Here is a 14,731-nt window from a genome sequence, read left to right as displayed (position 1 = left end):
CCTCTTTCACTGTGCAATTAAGTAATTAATAATCTACTCACATACCTGGACACTCTAACTGCTCTCAATTGATAATTTATGTTGAAGGTCTCTTTTATAGCCAAAGGTTTTATTATTATTATTATTATTGAAATTTTTAAAGAGAAGTCTAAGTACTATGTCCTATTTTCATTCCTCACCTCTCTGTTATCCCTTATCTCTGGACTTGCCTTTATTTTTTTATATAATGACAATTATATTAAATTCCAAAAGCTGTCTTTGTGAAGATGATTGGATAGCTCTAACCCGCTGCTCTCACTGAAATGTCAAGTCAACACATAACGCAGGTGATGCTTACCAAGTTGTTTCTGTGTAAATGTTAATTAGTTTTTCAGTCCTGAGCACTATTACATAGCAATTCCTGACTTAAAATCTATTGGAGGGTGAACATCATTTTTATTTAATGCATCATGTTGTTGTCTTTTTTTTTTAATGTGTAGATACTCAAGCACTCCCACAAGTTTATGTAACTATTGGCAAATAATTATGGAATTAAAAAAAAACTAAAAACACAAACTGCTCTTAGAGGAACCAAACTAGTGACTGAGTAGAGCCACTGATTCACACCCCTCGTGGTTAATGGCAGTTTGTTACCTGCCCGTTTATACTTGTCATATGTTATGTCCTATATCAAAAATAATGCATGATGACATGAAATTGGAGGTTGTGCAATGTTGAAAATGAAGTTTCTTTGATTCACAAGGTCAATTTTGTATTCCTGGTCTGGGTGGAATTATTAGAATTGTTGGGTCTTTGTAAATTATAGAGTGGTCTAGACCTGTTCTATCTGTAAATTATAGAGTGGTCTAGACCTGCTCTATCTGTAAATTATAGAGTGGTCTAGACCTGCTCTATCTGTAAATTATAGAGTGGTCTAGACCTGTTCTATCTGTAAATTATAGAGTGGTCTAGACCTGCTCTACCTGTAAAGTATAGAGTGGTCTAGACCTGCTCTATCTGTAAATTATAGAGTGGTCTAGACCTGCTCTATCTGTAAATTATAGAGTGGTCTAGACCTGCTCTATCTGTAAATTATAGAGTGGTCTAGACCTGCTCTATCTGTAAATTATAGAGTGGTCTTGACCTGCTCTATCTGTAAATTATAGAGTGGTCTTGACCTGCTCTATCTGTAAATTATAGAGTGGTCTAGACCTGTTCTATCTGTAAATTATAGAGTGGTCTTGACCTGGTCTATCTGTAAATTATAGAGTGGTCTAGACCTGTTCTATCTGTAAATTGTCTCAAGAAAACTCTTGTTCTGATTTGATACATAAAATTGAATTGAATTAGGGGCGAAACGACTTTGACTATTACATCTTAAAGGAATCATGCTGCAGGACTAAGTTACAGAGATCACAATTGCAGTCCTGGAAGTGTTGCGTTTTTTTGGGGGGAGGGGGGAGGGGGGTATTGGGTGGACAGTGGGCACAAAAGCACAGCATTGGAGACAGGAATCCACATCCTGCATTACTGGGCTAAGGTTAATTATACACACAGGACGTGTGCATGTTTAGGGGACTGGTTCTGTCTGTGGTCTTCAGCTCCAAGCCCACTGGCTTTTTCAAACGGGACTCAAACAAGTGCATTTGTCGGGAACTATTATCAGCTGCAGATTAATCCACATGTGATGCTCTAGTTCTTCAATAGTTATGGACAACAATATTAACGACACAGAGGACGCAGATATGTTGGCCTCCTTATTGGTTACATCCATTGTTAGTGTGGGTGTATCCAACGATTTGACAAGACAAAAAATATAGAATATCTCTAGACTTATCTTTTCAGATTTTAACATTTGCTCACATTGTATGAAATGCCCTAACAAACATTCTGAAGAAAAGAAGGCCAATTAGGCAATAAATGCACCTAAATAACTTTTTTTATAGAATCAGGTATTTCAATGAAAATAATTACAGGTACGGTTTAAGATTATAAAATACAGCATGAAACTGTCGATTTAAGACCATTCCCTCCATTTTGATCCAAATTGCACATTTTCAGTTTTATATTCACCTAATGAGATTGAATGAATTTGCACGTTCCACATCCAAAATGAGCTTGGAGTGTTTTTCTTTACAGGATGTCTTCCTTCCAGCCGACTCTAGTGTGCTGTGCTACATTACACCCAGTTGAGTCTACAGAGAGAGCAAAGTAAAGATGATGCATAATTAATTGGTACAAAGCTGAATATTTCCTGTGGCGTTTCTGCTAAATGAGCCTGGGTCCTATCCTTCCCATCATTACCGTCAATTCTCCTTAATAGTGTGCTTAATAAGTAATGAGTGGCCTGAAAACAGAGCCAACCAATGGCTGCAGAGCCTCCGTCAGGATGGAAACTCCTCCCTCTTAATGGCAGTAACACACTGCAACAATCAAACATGAATTATGTAATGATTTCACCATTTTACTATTTACTCACTTCACATTCTCTGATCCATGTTCTTAGTTCTTAATGTGTTTTTCACGTTTGTACAGACAGAGAATAGAGTAAAGTAATATAATTAAGTAATTTACACATATACATATACATATAAATATATATATATATGAGAGCGCCATTGTTGACTGGACTTTGACAGCGGATGCAGCCTCCACAACAAACGTCAAATTCAAACAGAAGATTTTTGGAAATATATTGCAGCCGTGGATAAACTGGATTCTGATGAAACACTGTGTGTTGCATTGTGTGTGGATCCACTGATTGTGTTTCAGTCCAGCAGGGTTTCTTTTGGGATTCTAATTACTGCGGTTTTAACAGGATTACAAGAGATAGAATGCACTAAGACGCTCGGGGTGTTTGCGGGCTAAATTAAATGGGATATAATACGGTAGTGTGCTGCGTGGCGATAAGAGGATGTAAATAGGCAGCGACAGTAGATCAGCTATCTCCCGTGAATAACAATGGGAAGGGGGGGCTCAGGCTGGCCTCTGGTTCTCCTGGTAGTTAGTGTTGGAGAGCTCCCATTCATTGTAGCCTCATGGTGAAAAATGAGAATCCCACCAAGGGCCAGGCATGGTTTATGGAAATGCTTTTATTACATTGAAAGAGTCTTATATCTTTGACTGTATTATTACATGTCTCATACAGTCTTCTCCTTAAAGTTTGGTCGACAAAGAGCTCAATCAAAGTAAGAAAAAAAAACCTTCCTCAGCCATTGTAAAGTTAACCAAATGTCAAGAAAAACAATCACTCTGATTACATTTTCACAACTTCACGGGTTTCAACATGCTTCTGTGGGAATTCCCACAAATCTGTTTTTAGTGTTGCGTAACATTTTTGAAAAACATCTTCCCATTGTTTTATTGTGGCGCACGTCTATGTGGGGCCAAAATTGATTGTGAACCTAACTTGATATGACGGCCGGATCAAAATTTGCGAGGGCCCCGATTTGGCCCGCGGGCCTTGAGTTTGACACGTCCCAGAGTCTGGTGATGCATGTTGCAGACTCCTCCCTTACTCCTTTGGTTGTACTTTACTCCACTCCTGACCCGATGAATGGACCCACACCCTCCCAGGATTCATTGAGAATGATACCTCAGTATTGTTTCACAGACTTACTGCCCTTTAAAATAGACAACAGTCACTCTTTAATAACTATAATTATCAAATCCACTATTCAAAATCCTTTCAACCAGTTTTCCTGAAGTGGTTATTTTAATAAAAATACATTGTCTACAGGGGATCAGAGCTTTATTCTACTATAATAACGGTGCATTGTAACATCTTTTTTCAGCATCATGATAGGGAAACACTTTATTATGTATCTAGAAAGACACCAACAATTCTGAGAAAACTTCCTTTAATGCTGAGCCACAGGGCCTCAACTACAAAATTGAGGTGGTATTACATATGAGATCAGATATTTATTTATGGAAAAGAAGACATTTCCAAATTGCATTATCAATAACTTTTGAAAATTAGAGATTTATCTGATTTTGTCTAATGGCTAAAAAGCAATGTTTTCTGTAAATGGCTCTGAATGTTTTTCTGAATGATCTAGATCTAGAGTCTGGGTTTAGGTTCACGTTGTTCTGATATTCCTAGAGCAGAACTCCTTAGCTCACATTAGATCCACACAGACTTGTTTGTGTTATTATTTTTTAGGCGTGCCGGAATCAAGTTTAAAAGGGCTAAAATAAGAACTGGTTGGCCACCTAATTCCTTAATTTCTCTTATATTCAATTATATTTTAATATAAATTCAATAAACATTGCAAATGACACTTAGAGATGTTTTCTTTTGATAATCGAAAGACAATTTGATTATAAAAATTGCTCAAATACACATTCACTTTTTAATTTGAGCTGCTTTTGTATTCAGGAATGTTCAATTTGTCCAAATAAAGAAAGTTGGAAATGATTTCCTTTCTTTGGATTTAAAACCAACAACAGTTTGTTGTATTTTAGCAGAACACTGAGAAGAATATCTACTTATGAATCGCAAGTATTATCACCATGGCGCTAGTCAACATTGTTATCCCATATCACATATTTTCCTCAAATCATGCAGCCTTAGTGCACATTAATCAAAATGTTAGTTTATGCCAGAGTCAGCTAACGGGCTAGCGCACATCTCCCTGCCATGAAAGCAACTGTACTGCAGTTTGTAACATGAGTGTGTGGAGAGACACCAACAGGAAGGGCTGCAGAAACATGGATCAAATTGGTCGCAATTAAACATCGTATGTAATGTTTGCAAAGCTGCACATTTGAATTCAGATTGAGACAAAGGCTCGAGAAGATGTGCAGCACTCTGGTGTAACTCCCAGAGAGGAGGCAGAGCAGAGGAGGAAATGGGTTTTAGTTTTTAATCTTTGGGATTGTCTGTCGGGTCGCTGGGAAAAGGCCTCTGGAGTGAGATCCAGGAGGGTTTTTTTTTTTAAAGTGTGGAGACAGAAAAATGTTTAGGCAGCAGTCCATAGCCGATCCTCCGGCTGGCCAGGACGTGTTCAGAGTTCCAACTTTCATATCCAAAGGCCTCTCTCTGCGTTTGTACGCACAAAGGCATGACTGTAATCCACTGTCCAATCCAGCTATTCATCGAAAATGTAATTTTGGACTCTAAACTGGTGTAACTTCTGGAAATGACAGTCTATAAAAAAAAGGCCTCGAGTGCGAGACTGAAGGCCTCTTTTCACATTTATTATGTCAATTAAAATTTCATTTCACATTTCAATTTCAAAAGACGGCTTTATTTTATATTTACAGCCACATGTTAGAATTCATGACAGAATAAAGGCACATTTACAGGGGAAAATGACAATCTCATCACTGCTGTTGACATGATTGAAATGCATGCAGCAGTCATCCCTGGCTAGCGTTAAAACAATCATCATCATCCTCCTCAGCAGCAGCAGCAGCATGCCATTAGTACAGAGCAGCGTACATTAGTGCATAAAACCACAGCCGCTCTTAGACTGCAGAGAAAGACACATTAGATAAGCAGCAGTTTAGACATCTCGGTGCACCAACAGCAGCCATTACAATACTCACACAATGCTCACTTCATTAAATCATTGAAGAAATTGTCCATTGCATTTGATAGTACGTGTCAACACTGGGTTTGCAGCCTGGCAGCTCTTTACAACAAGCAGACACAATCCGGATACACTCTAGCACACACAGGATGACAGCACTTTATATCACATCACTGTCACTGAGCAGCCTTTTTATACGCCCGTGTGGTTATTGTTGCATCAACAACGTATTCAAAAATGGATGTGTTTTAAATCAATATTGGTGACAAGAATGTAGTTTAAAAGCATCTTTTATCGTTAATGGGTTGCATTTAATGTCTTTACAAACCCGTTTGGGTGAAAGGTAGACAAGTGTGTGCTGGTTTTGAAGTAAGAAACCATGGAAGGCCTACAGTGTGTCAGTTGAGGCGAGCATAAAGCGGATCAGCGGTGAAGTGAGCCAGCCAAGGCCTTGCAGCAGCAAACGACAAGCAGCCCAGAGACACACGGACGCACAGGAAACACACGCCACGCCACACCTCTAACAGTCAACAAAACACAAATGCAAAGGGAGGAACTCTCTGTGTGTGTGTGTGTGTGTGTGTGTGTGTGTGCATTCATTTGCAATTACGCCACAACTGCTCTACTTTCCATCCTCCTACACACATTTTAACACGTCGCTTGGTTTTGTTTCCATGAGAAAAGGAAAAGGAAAGTAATTACCAGCTAAGCCTAGTGTTAAACATATAATTGTATTATCTGGATAATCTGCAATGGTAATGACCAAGATGATTAGTGTAATAGTCTGGGTGACTCTGTGACTAACTTTAAAGTGAAGTCCCGCCTGGGAATAGTCTGCGTGACTACAAAAACCGGCATTGGAACGGACTCACTGGGAATTCTATAGCTGCTATAAGGAAGGCGCGTGAAAACGGGATTTCCACTGGCCTGGCAGTGTGAGGACGTCTCCAGAATGTGATCATGAGGAGTGACATGTGTGAGGACATGGCGGTGTGAGTAAAGTTGATCCTATTACGTGTTTAAACGGATTTGACACGGGTGTTAGGGTTCAGAATGTGCCATCAGACACGGAGGGGCCATCCATATTCATGGCTCATCGCCGTCAGCGTGGAATAAACGCTGAGTACAGACCGTCTGAGTTGGTGGTGGTGGTGGTGGGGGGGGGGGGGGGGGGGGCTGTTTATCGAGACGCCTCACATCTCAATGCATGAGGTGAGTTCTTGTTGACCGCTCACGGTGGACATTTTGTTTGCGTAGCTGTGTGGGAGAGGCAGCAGATGTATTGCATGTGACATGAACCTGTAAAATGTGTTAAATGTCATTTTGGCATAGCAGCATTTGCATAAAAAAGGAGCGTGGGGGATGGAAGGGGGGGGGTCTCAGCTCAGGATCCACCCAACAAGCTCAGCCAAAAAATGTCTACTGCTTCCTTATCAAATATTAGGGCTACTCATACTTATCCATGTGAAGATATCCATATGTTTAGACTTTGGGGTGCTGCAGCCAGTAATTTGATAATTCATGTGTCATAAATTGAGCCAAATGTGTTGATTTACAGAAAAAAGAATCAGCAACATCATCATCTGAACCTCTTTTTAAAAAATCCTCCCATGGACAGGTGCTGTAAATTAGTGTTTACATCTGGTCCTTGTGCAAAACAGTTCCAGTAGTAATGCTGCAGTGACGTCCATATCAAATCAAATTTAATAAACAAAGTCATTATTCCAGCGGAAAACATTGTTGCTCCAGTTAGTGAGGATTTGCTGCTTTTCTCTCTTTGATATGACTGAATGTCTTTGGGACAGTGCTTCAGACACAACGACATGTCTGAATGCATCAAAAAGGACTGTGGTAACCGTTCTCTACTATGGAACAGTTTCTACACTAATGTGATAACGCATAAATCCACAACATAGTTCCAGATATTGGATAATAAAAGAATAGTTAGTTTCAGCCCTGTTTTATATCATGGTAAGTTGATCATCTTTGGGCTAAAGACTAAATTACATCATCAAGTGCTCAGGGCAGTTGTCCCTATCATCTGATGTTTTATAGAACAAAACTAATCAAGAGATTAATCACATTTCAAAAATGAAAATACAAAATTAAAAAAAGAAAAAGAATCGTGCTGTCTCTTCCGAGGGAATTATTAAGAAGTCATTCATTACAGAGGAACAACGGAGGTAAAAAAAATATATTAGATTTTTCTTTGATGAAAATGAAAGCCTGGAGCTGTAGGGTCAGGGTTCGGGTCCTTCACTAACCACAATGCAGTCAACTGCCCTGCCCCCCCCCCCCCCAAGCTGCATCAGCCCCAACTCTCCTGGCTCACTGTTTGAACTGGTTTGTGGTTACTTGTAAATTTGATATAGAAAATGCAACATTAAAGTACACTACTGACATGGTAAGGGCCATGAGGTGGGTCTTGCTTTATTTCCTAATCCTGGAGCCGGGTCTCAAAGACCAAATCTACTTTGTGGACTTTCTGTTGTTGAATTATTTGTGTTGAATCAAATGATCAACCTAGGGCCAGGTATTGTACATTGTACAGAGGGTATGTGGAAAGGGAGGTTAATGGGGGCCCACTTGTTCATTGTTGCCCCAAGGCCCCTAGCAGGTTTAGGTCGGCTTAGAAATACAATGGTGACACAGCCGCAGGGCCTCTGCTGTTCCAAAAGAGGCGCTGTAAGGGGGTGTCTATGCACAGGTTTACACAGATCAAACTGTCCCACTGTCAAGCGTTCAGCCTCCCTGCACATATTCACGTTTCTGCTTGTTAAATACTCAACTCATTTGTCTGCAATGAAATAACTAGGCCTGATATGTGTGTGTGTGTGTGTGTGATTGTGCGGGCTGACATGCAGGCCCGCCAATATGGGAACAGACACTGTTCATGCAGACACACGATCAGAAGTTGTCAGACAAAGAGCCAGATATCTGTGTGAGACCGAACAACCTCCAACATGTCCAACAGACACAGACAAACACACACAGAAAGAAAAGACAAAAACACAACGCTGTCCATTGCCACAGAGACAGACTGACAGATGCACGCTGGGACAGACGTGAAGACAATCTGGACCTCAAACCGTGGCTCAGCACAGGAAATGGGCGGGAGAAAGAATATGCAATGCAGCACAGATCAAAGAAGAGGTGAGTTTCTCTTTTTGGAAGGGTGGAGAGTGGTGGGCGTGGTTTTACCCATCCTGACAGTCCTCCGTGGGTGGGTGGGTGGGTGGGTTGTCGGGGTGGGGTGAGGTGGGTGGGTGGGTGTCGGGGGGTGTTGCTGGTGTTGGGCGAAGAGAGGACTCTCCTCGACTACGCGTATTCTTAAGCAATAACAACGTGATCCGTATTATCCACCCAAGAATACCCGTCACCGAAGAGAGTCTTTCAGAAAACAAGGGGAGCTAAGCCAGAAAGCATGAGAGCAGCGGCACCGCCATCGCATCATCACCACCATGGCCATCGCTGCTGCCATCAGCAGCCCCCCTTCAGGCTCCAGTGGCATTAGGACACACACACATCTAGAGAAAGTGGGGCAGTCGCATTGATTGAAGATGCCTCGCTGCAGCGTGAGGCAGGGTTCCATCAATGGCTCCTCTGCAAAAGGAGAAAATCGACAACGGTGGCATTTTTCAATCCGAGCCAGCAGCGTGTGTGGAGGGCACAAACAGAAAAAAAAAAGAAGTGTGTGTGTGTGTGTGTGTAAAAGCTGAGGTTAGCTCGATTCACTCTCTCTTGGATCTTTACACAAAACTCTGGAGCTGACAGGGGGGAGAAGGGAGTGTGGCGCTGCCCCAAACCCCCCCGCAACACCAAGCATCTTACCTGGGCCCCGGCCTGGCAGCGCTGCCCCGGTGTCCTGGAAGACGTCATCCGGCGGGGACATTTGGTTTCCCTGGTGTTGCCGCCGCCATCGCCGCTCCGGCTCAGCACTAACCTGTGCGTGATGAGAACTGGGAGGGAGGGGGTGGAGGGGGGCGGGTTTAAGGGTGTGCACACACAAGGGAGATGCGGGGTTAGGGAGGTCACGCCGGGAGCTACCGCCATGTGACAATAGCCCCGCACACTCCATTACCCCACTCCCTCCACCCACACCCCCACCCCCACCCGCAAGACAAGCAGAGAAATCAACACATGGATCAGGCCGAGGCGGGGGGGGGGGGGCCGCGCATGCAGAGAACTAATTTGTTTGATTATATAAAAATGGTGCTGCGTTTTGCAGCAGCACACCAGTCTGCGCTCCAGATGCTTTGGGCGGATTACTGCTGGGTGGTGTATGTTGGAGAAAAAAACAAAATTTAAAATTTCTGGAGGCATATCACAGCGCATGACATTCACTTAATTTACAATTTTAAATGTTAACTTTCCTTTTAAATGAATTTCCGGAACAGATTCTGCAAACATAATTAGGATTTTCCCTCTTCTTTGTTTTCTAATTAAAGCGGTGAGTTTAAATGCTGGAGCCAGGACATTAATAATGTATGAAAAGTTCACGCAAATTTATTCCATTCTATTCTAATTGAACTAGCTGGCTGAATACAAAGAGCGGCTCCAGCTAAGCCGATACACCATTCCAATGATTGGCTGTCTCTAATCAATATTAACAATTACTCCGCGGATGGTTGGGTAAAAGGCTCCTCGGCGCTGAGGGCTGACACTAGATAGATCTAAATTACTATTGCATTGTGCACGTTCATAAAACTGAGGAGTAATATTGTCATTAGTTACAGGGAAGGAAATGCATTTTAAATGGTTCACATAAAAAAAAAAAAAAAATACCAACTGAGTGGGTTTGCAGCCAAATCAGTCTGGAAAACAGAGGAAAAATGGAAACTGCAGTGGGGCTGAAGCAGGATGGACAAATTGATGGAGGGAATCAACAGCCCTGAGCAGGATGGAGGGGCGGACAGGGGAGGAAAAAGCAAGGAAAAGAGAGGAGGAGGGTAAAGAAAGCATGAAGAGATGAAGCAGAAGACAAGAAGAAAGCAGATGAGATGCTAATACACAAGTTTTTTTTTTTTTCTTTCTTCCAGCCTATTCTCTATTTCCCCTCTCAATCCTCCACTCAGCCGGCCAGCCTGGACCACTCGGCCCAGGAGAGACACACACACACACACACACACACACACACACACACACAAGCGTACTCTCAGCCAAAAAGAGGAGAAGAGAAGACCCCCGCTTATTCACCCACCCCCAGGCTGCAGAGAGCTGGGATTTACCACCCGTAGCTAAACACACTCGCACACACACACACACACACACACACACACACACACGCATTCACACGCACACACACACAGAAGGAGAGGGTCGGCTAGCCTGGCCCAACCCAGGCCATCTGTGGCGAGGGAGAGAAAAGAAAACCTGGGGGCTTCAGCTAGATATCATCTCTCTCTCTCACACACACACACACACACACACACACACAGACACACACACACAGAGGTCGGCCAGCCCAAGTATCATTGATTGCTCAGTGGAAGCACCCCGGAGACTCATCAGATTACTCTAAGCAACGGCTAAAATCAAACACCAAGAATCTTCTCGTACCTTTACGTTCATTCAAACTTCCACAAACACACACACACACACAATTTCACATGCAGCAAACACGGAGTACCACAGGTTGTTGAAACAGGAGGCAGCAAAGATGAGAATGAGTGAAGTGAAATACCCTCTCTGGTGTTTTTTTGTTTTAACTTTTTTTTCCCTTACTTGTTAAATTTTTCTTCACGCTGAAGAATTTCAGATTGTCTCCTTAATTTACGCCTCCTCATTCGTCTGATTTAATTGTCCACAAGTCCTACGAATATGAGAATAGTGGACAGGGCATATGGGGAGGAGGAGAAAAAGGATGATGTACAAGAACTATAGAAGACAAACAGCGCACGTTAAGAGAGGAAAAACATTTGGTTGAAAACATAAAATAAAAATGTCCTCCAGTCACAGAGAGGAAAAAAAGAAAGAAAACAGGTGAAAAAAAAAAAATCTGAAATCTTCCACCAGAGAAGGAAGCAGTGGACAAAGACAAAATGAAAGGGTGAAACTGCGACAACAGGTCCTCTCAGTGTGCCCCGGTGGCCTCTTACCCTCTCTCCTTCTCCTCTCCTCTTCTCTCCTGTAACCCAGGGTGTTGCCTCTCCTCTGCTCTTCCTCACGGCCTCTTCTCACAATTCCCTCTCCTCCTGATGGCTCGCCAAGGGTCCGCAGCGTGCTGGGAGGCAGCGGTCTCCCTCCCCCTCCCAGGTCCCTGAGGAGAAGGAGGAGGCAGATCCCGGCAGGAGATGGAGGATCCAGCAGCGGGAGCGGTGCTGATGCTGCTGCTGCTGCCAGAGGGACGGCGGGAGGGATGGATGCTGAACAAAAGATCTCCTCCTCCTCCTCTTCTTCTCCCTCTCGTCCTCACACTTTTCTTTTTCCACTCTTCACTCCGCTCTCGCCTTCCCCTCTTCACTACCGGTGCTGAAAGAAGCCAGTTGTTGCTCCGCCGCAGCAAATGAAGTGACAGCCGGCGTCGAGCCGGCCGAGGGAATGAGAGAGCAGAGAGCAGACGGACGAGAGAGAAAGAGAGAGAGCGAGAGAGAGAGAGAGGTGGAAAGGCAGAGCGTGTGGTGCGATGTGGCATCTGCGAGAGAGTGATAGAGAGGAGAGAGAGGGATATGGAGGTAGAGATGGACGGGGGGCAGGAGGATGGACGAAGGAGGAGGAGGAGAAAGATGGAGAGAGAAAGGTGGGGTGAGGCACGATGCAGGGAATGATGAGAGAGAGAGAGAGAGAGAGAGAGTACATACAGGAGGAAATGAAGGGAGAGAGATGTGTAGAAACAGAGAGAGAAAGAGAGAGATGTAAAGAAACAGAGAGAGAGGTATTGCAGCGATGCAAAGCTTCAGCCACCAGCAGTCTGATGGACTCTGTCCCTGCTATGGGGGAAGAATAATTAGATTTGAGCTACACACACACACACACACACACACACCCTGGCACCTAGTAATGGTGCATTAATTGATGTGCTGTGCGCTCCGCGGCCCTCGGCTAACACCTCCACCAGCTCCCACTGAAGCGCGCTTTCTGGGGGGAGGGGGGTGATCAGAAATAAAGCGAGGGATGGTGATGGCGATGAAGGGAAGATTAGGAGGAGTAGGAGGAGAGAGGAAAATCAGTTGCCCCTCGGGACTGATGAAAACACACAAAGAGGAAATCATATGCATTAACACACCACAAGCCACACCATCGACTCTGATCAGCACTCACAGTAGTGGGGGGGGGTGTCTAAGTGTGGCAAAATTTCATTTTTGTTTCCTCTTTGTTGGAAAAGAAAGGAGACGAGGGAAGGTAATAAGGTGTTAAGCCAATACTGGGACCCTTTCCCTGTCTCAAAATTCTCACCAAAAAAAGAAAAAGACAAGAAAAATGTCTTTCTTTTGAGCTGATTTAGACACTCACATGAAACCAAATTCACACACAATGCCAATATTTCTATAATGACACAGTTGTCATCCCCCCACAGTTACATGTCTTTACCATGCTGCACTTGGAAACAGCATTTAGACCTTCGAGACACTAAAAGTACCTGCCACACACCTGTAGCCCCTTGGGATTAAGCATGTCCGAAATGATTATTAAACCATTGGGAATTCACGAAATTTGGTTGTGGAAAGGACTCATGACATCACAGGCAGACTGGACCGGATCACGTGTTAAAGGCAAAGCCAGCACCACTGCTGCAGAAACGCTGCTGCAGAAATTGCCTGAAACAAAAATGCAAAAAGATTGGAAGGAAGGAAGGGGGGGGGGGGGGGGGGGGACTGCAGAATGAAAGCAAGGAGAAAAATGAAACCAATTTCCTCAGGGCTGATTTAAGGTCTTCTTAATGCCAACTGGTCTCTTAACTCGCTGCAACAGGCCTTGACTTTTCAAGCTGACATTTTCAATTAGTAAGGCTTAAAATCATTTCAGCAGAAAGAATGAGAGACCCTGTTTTTAACTGCAGATAATGGTCAGTACATAAGATTCCCTCACACACACACACACACACACACACACACACACACACACAAATGCAATAACAGATCAGTGATACAGCCATTCTATCAGGGGGGTTCAGCAGGGGGTTGGCATAAAACGCACATAAACATCAAACAAGTTTTCATGTCCTTTATTTTCTTTACATTTGCTCCACTGAAGGGCCAAAAGCCTAAAAAGCCACGCTGCACACAAAGAAAATCTCTCAGTGACGACTGAATCGCAGTTCTGTGTGTGTGACAATCATTTTCTATGCGAGTCGGTTTTGTTCCTCTTCAATGTTTAAAGAAATTCGACCACGCACAGACAAAAGCAAGCGACACAAAAAAAAAAACGCTTTACTTCAGCAGCATCTTCATTTCAATGGAGCAATAGAGCAATTACATTTACATTTCTGCTGCTGCCGCAGACGCAGATCTCCAGAGTCAAAGGAAGTTACAATCTCTCAAGGATTCCACAGTGATCCTCGCCGTCTTTGAGGGCGACTAGGGGGGTAAAATAATCATACACGGTTTTATCTTGGAAAGGGGATGGCTCCTTAATGTATAGCAGACAAAGGAGTGGAGTTGGGGGGGGGAGCGGCTCTGTTTGATGGCGGTGTAGTGCCCCCTAGTGGTCCCGAGCTGCACGTCAGCTGACGCTGTCGGCTCATTGTTCAGCCACACAGCAGGTGCTTTTAGAGGTAATACAGCAAGAGGAATACAAAAAGATGGAGGGCAGACAAAGGCACTATGTTTAACTACACATCAGTGAACAGTGTGAGTGTGTATGTGGGGGGGGGGGGGGCATGGGGAGCGGGTTCAGTGTGCAGGGACTGCACTGCAACAGAATTATACGCACTTGTTTTAATATTTAATATTTGCCTTTTGTTGGATAACAGCCAGGCATTTCATCCACCTCCAATCACCACAGCTGCATGAAATACAATGCCATGCAATCCTGATGTCTTTTTATTATTTTTACTACATCTAAAATACGAAATATGAAAACACACCAGCTCACATGTTGCGCTCGTGTGTGTTAAGATGTCTTTGGCAAAAGCATTCAACATTCAAGCCTTAAAATCAGATTGGACTGAGAATCCAATTGCATTGCATTGATAGATAGAGAGGGAGCTGCAGGGAGAAAGAGACCGGCAGAGAGAGGGAGCGAGAGAGTGTGTGTGGGGGGGGGGGGGGGGGGGG

General features: G+C 43.6%; 2 long non-coding RNA genes across 2 annotated transcripts in view; both read right to left on the bottom strand.

Annotated features, from left to right (window-relative positions):
- Positions 1-3,822: 3,822 nt before the first annotated feature.
- The window catches only part of LOC117938107, a 20,429-nt gene continuing 9,520 nt past the window's right edge, over positions 3,823-14,731 (bottom strand). The window contains exons 3-4 of the long non-coding RNA XR_004655332.1: positions 14,363-14,366; positions 3,823-3,833 (exon numbers count right to left, since the gene is read on the bottom strand). This is a non-coding gene — a long non-coding RNA (uncharacterized LOC117938107). The remainder of the gene's footprint in view (positions 3,834-14,362; positions 14,367-14,731) is intronic.
- On the bottom strand, positions 6,686-12,202 carry LOC117938106. The gene is made up of 3 exons (XR_004655331.1): positions 11,615-12,202; positions 9,348-9,475; positions 6,686-9,119 (listed from the first exon to the last, which is right to left on the bottom strand). It is a non-coding gene; the product is annotated as an uncharacterized LOC117938106 (long non-coding RNA).

This window comes from Etheostoma cragini, chromosome 22 (genome assembly GCF_013103735.1).
Source record: "Etheostoma cragini isolate CJK2018 chromosome 22, CSU_Ecrag_1.0, whole genome shotgun sequence".
NCBI classification, from domain to species: domain Eukaryota; kingdom Metazoa; phylum Chordata; class Actinopteri; order Perciformes; family Percidae; genus Etheostoma; species Etheostoma cragini.
This window is presented reverse-complemented; position numbering and strand designations above follow the sequence as displayed.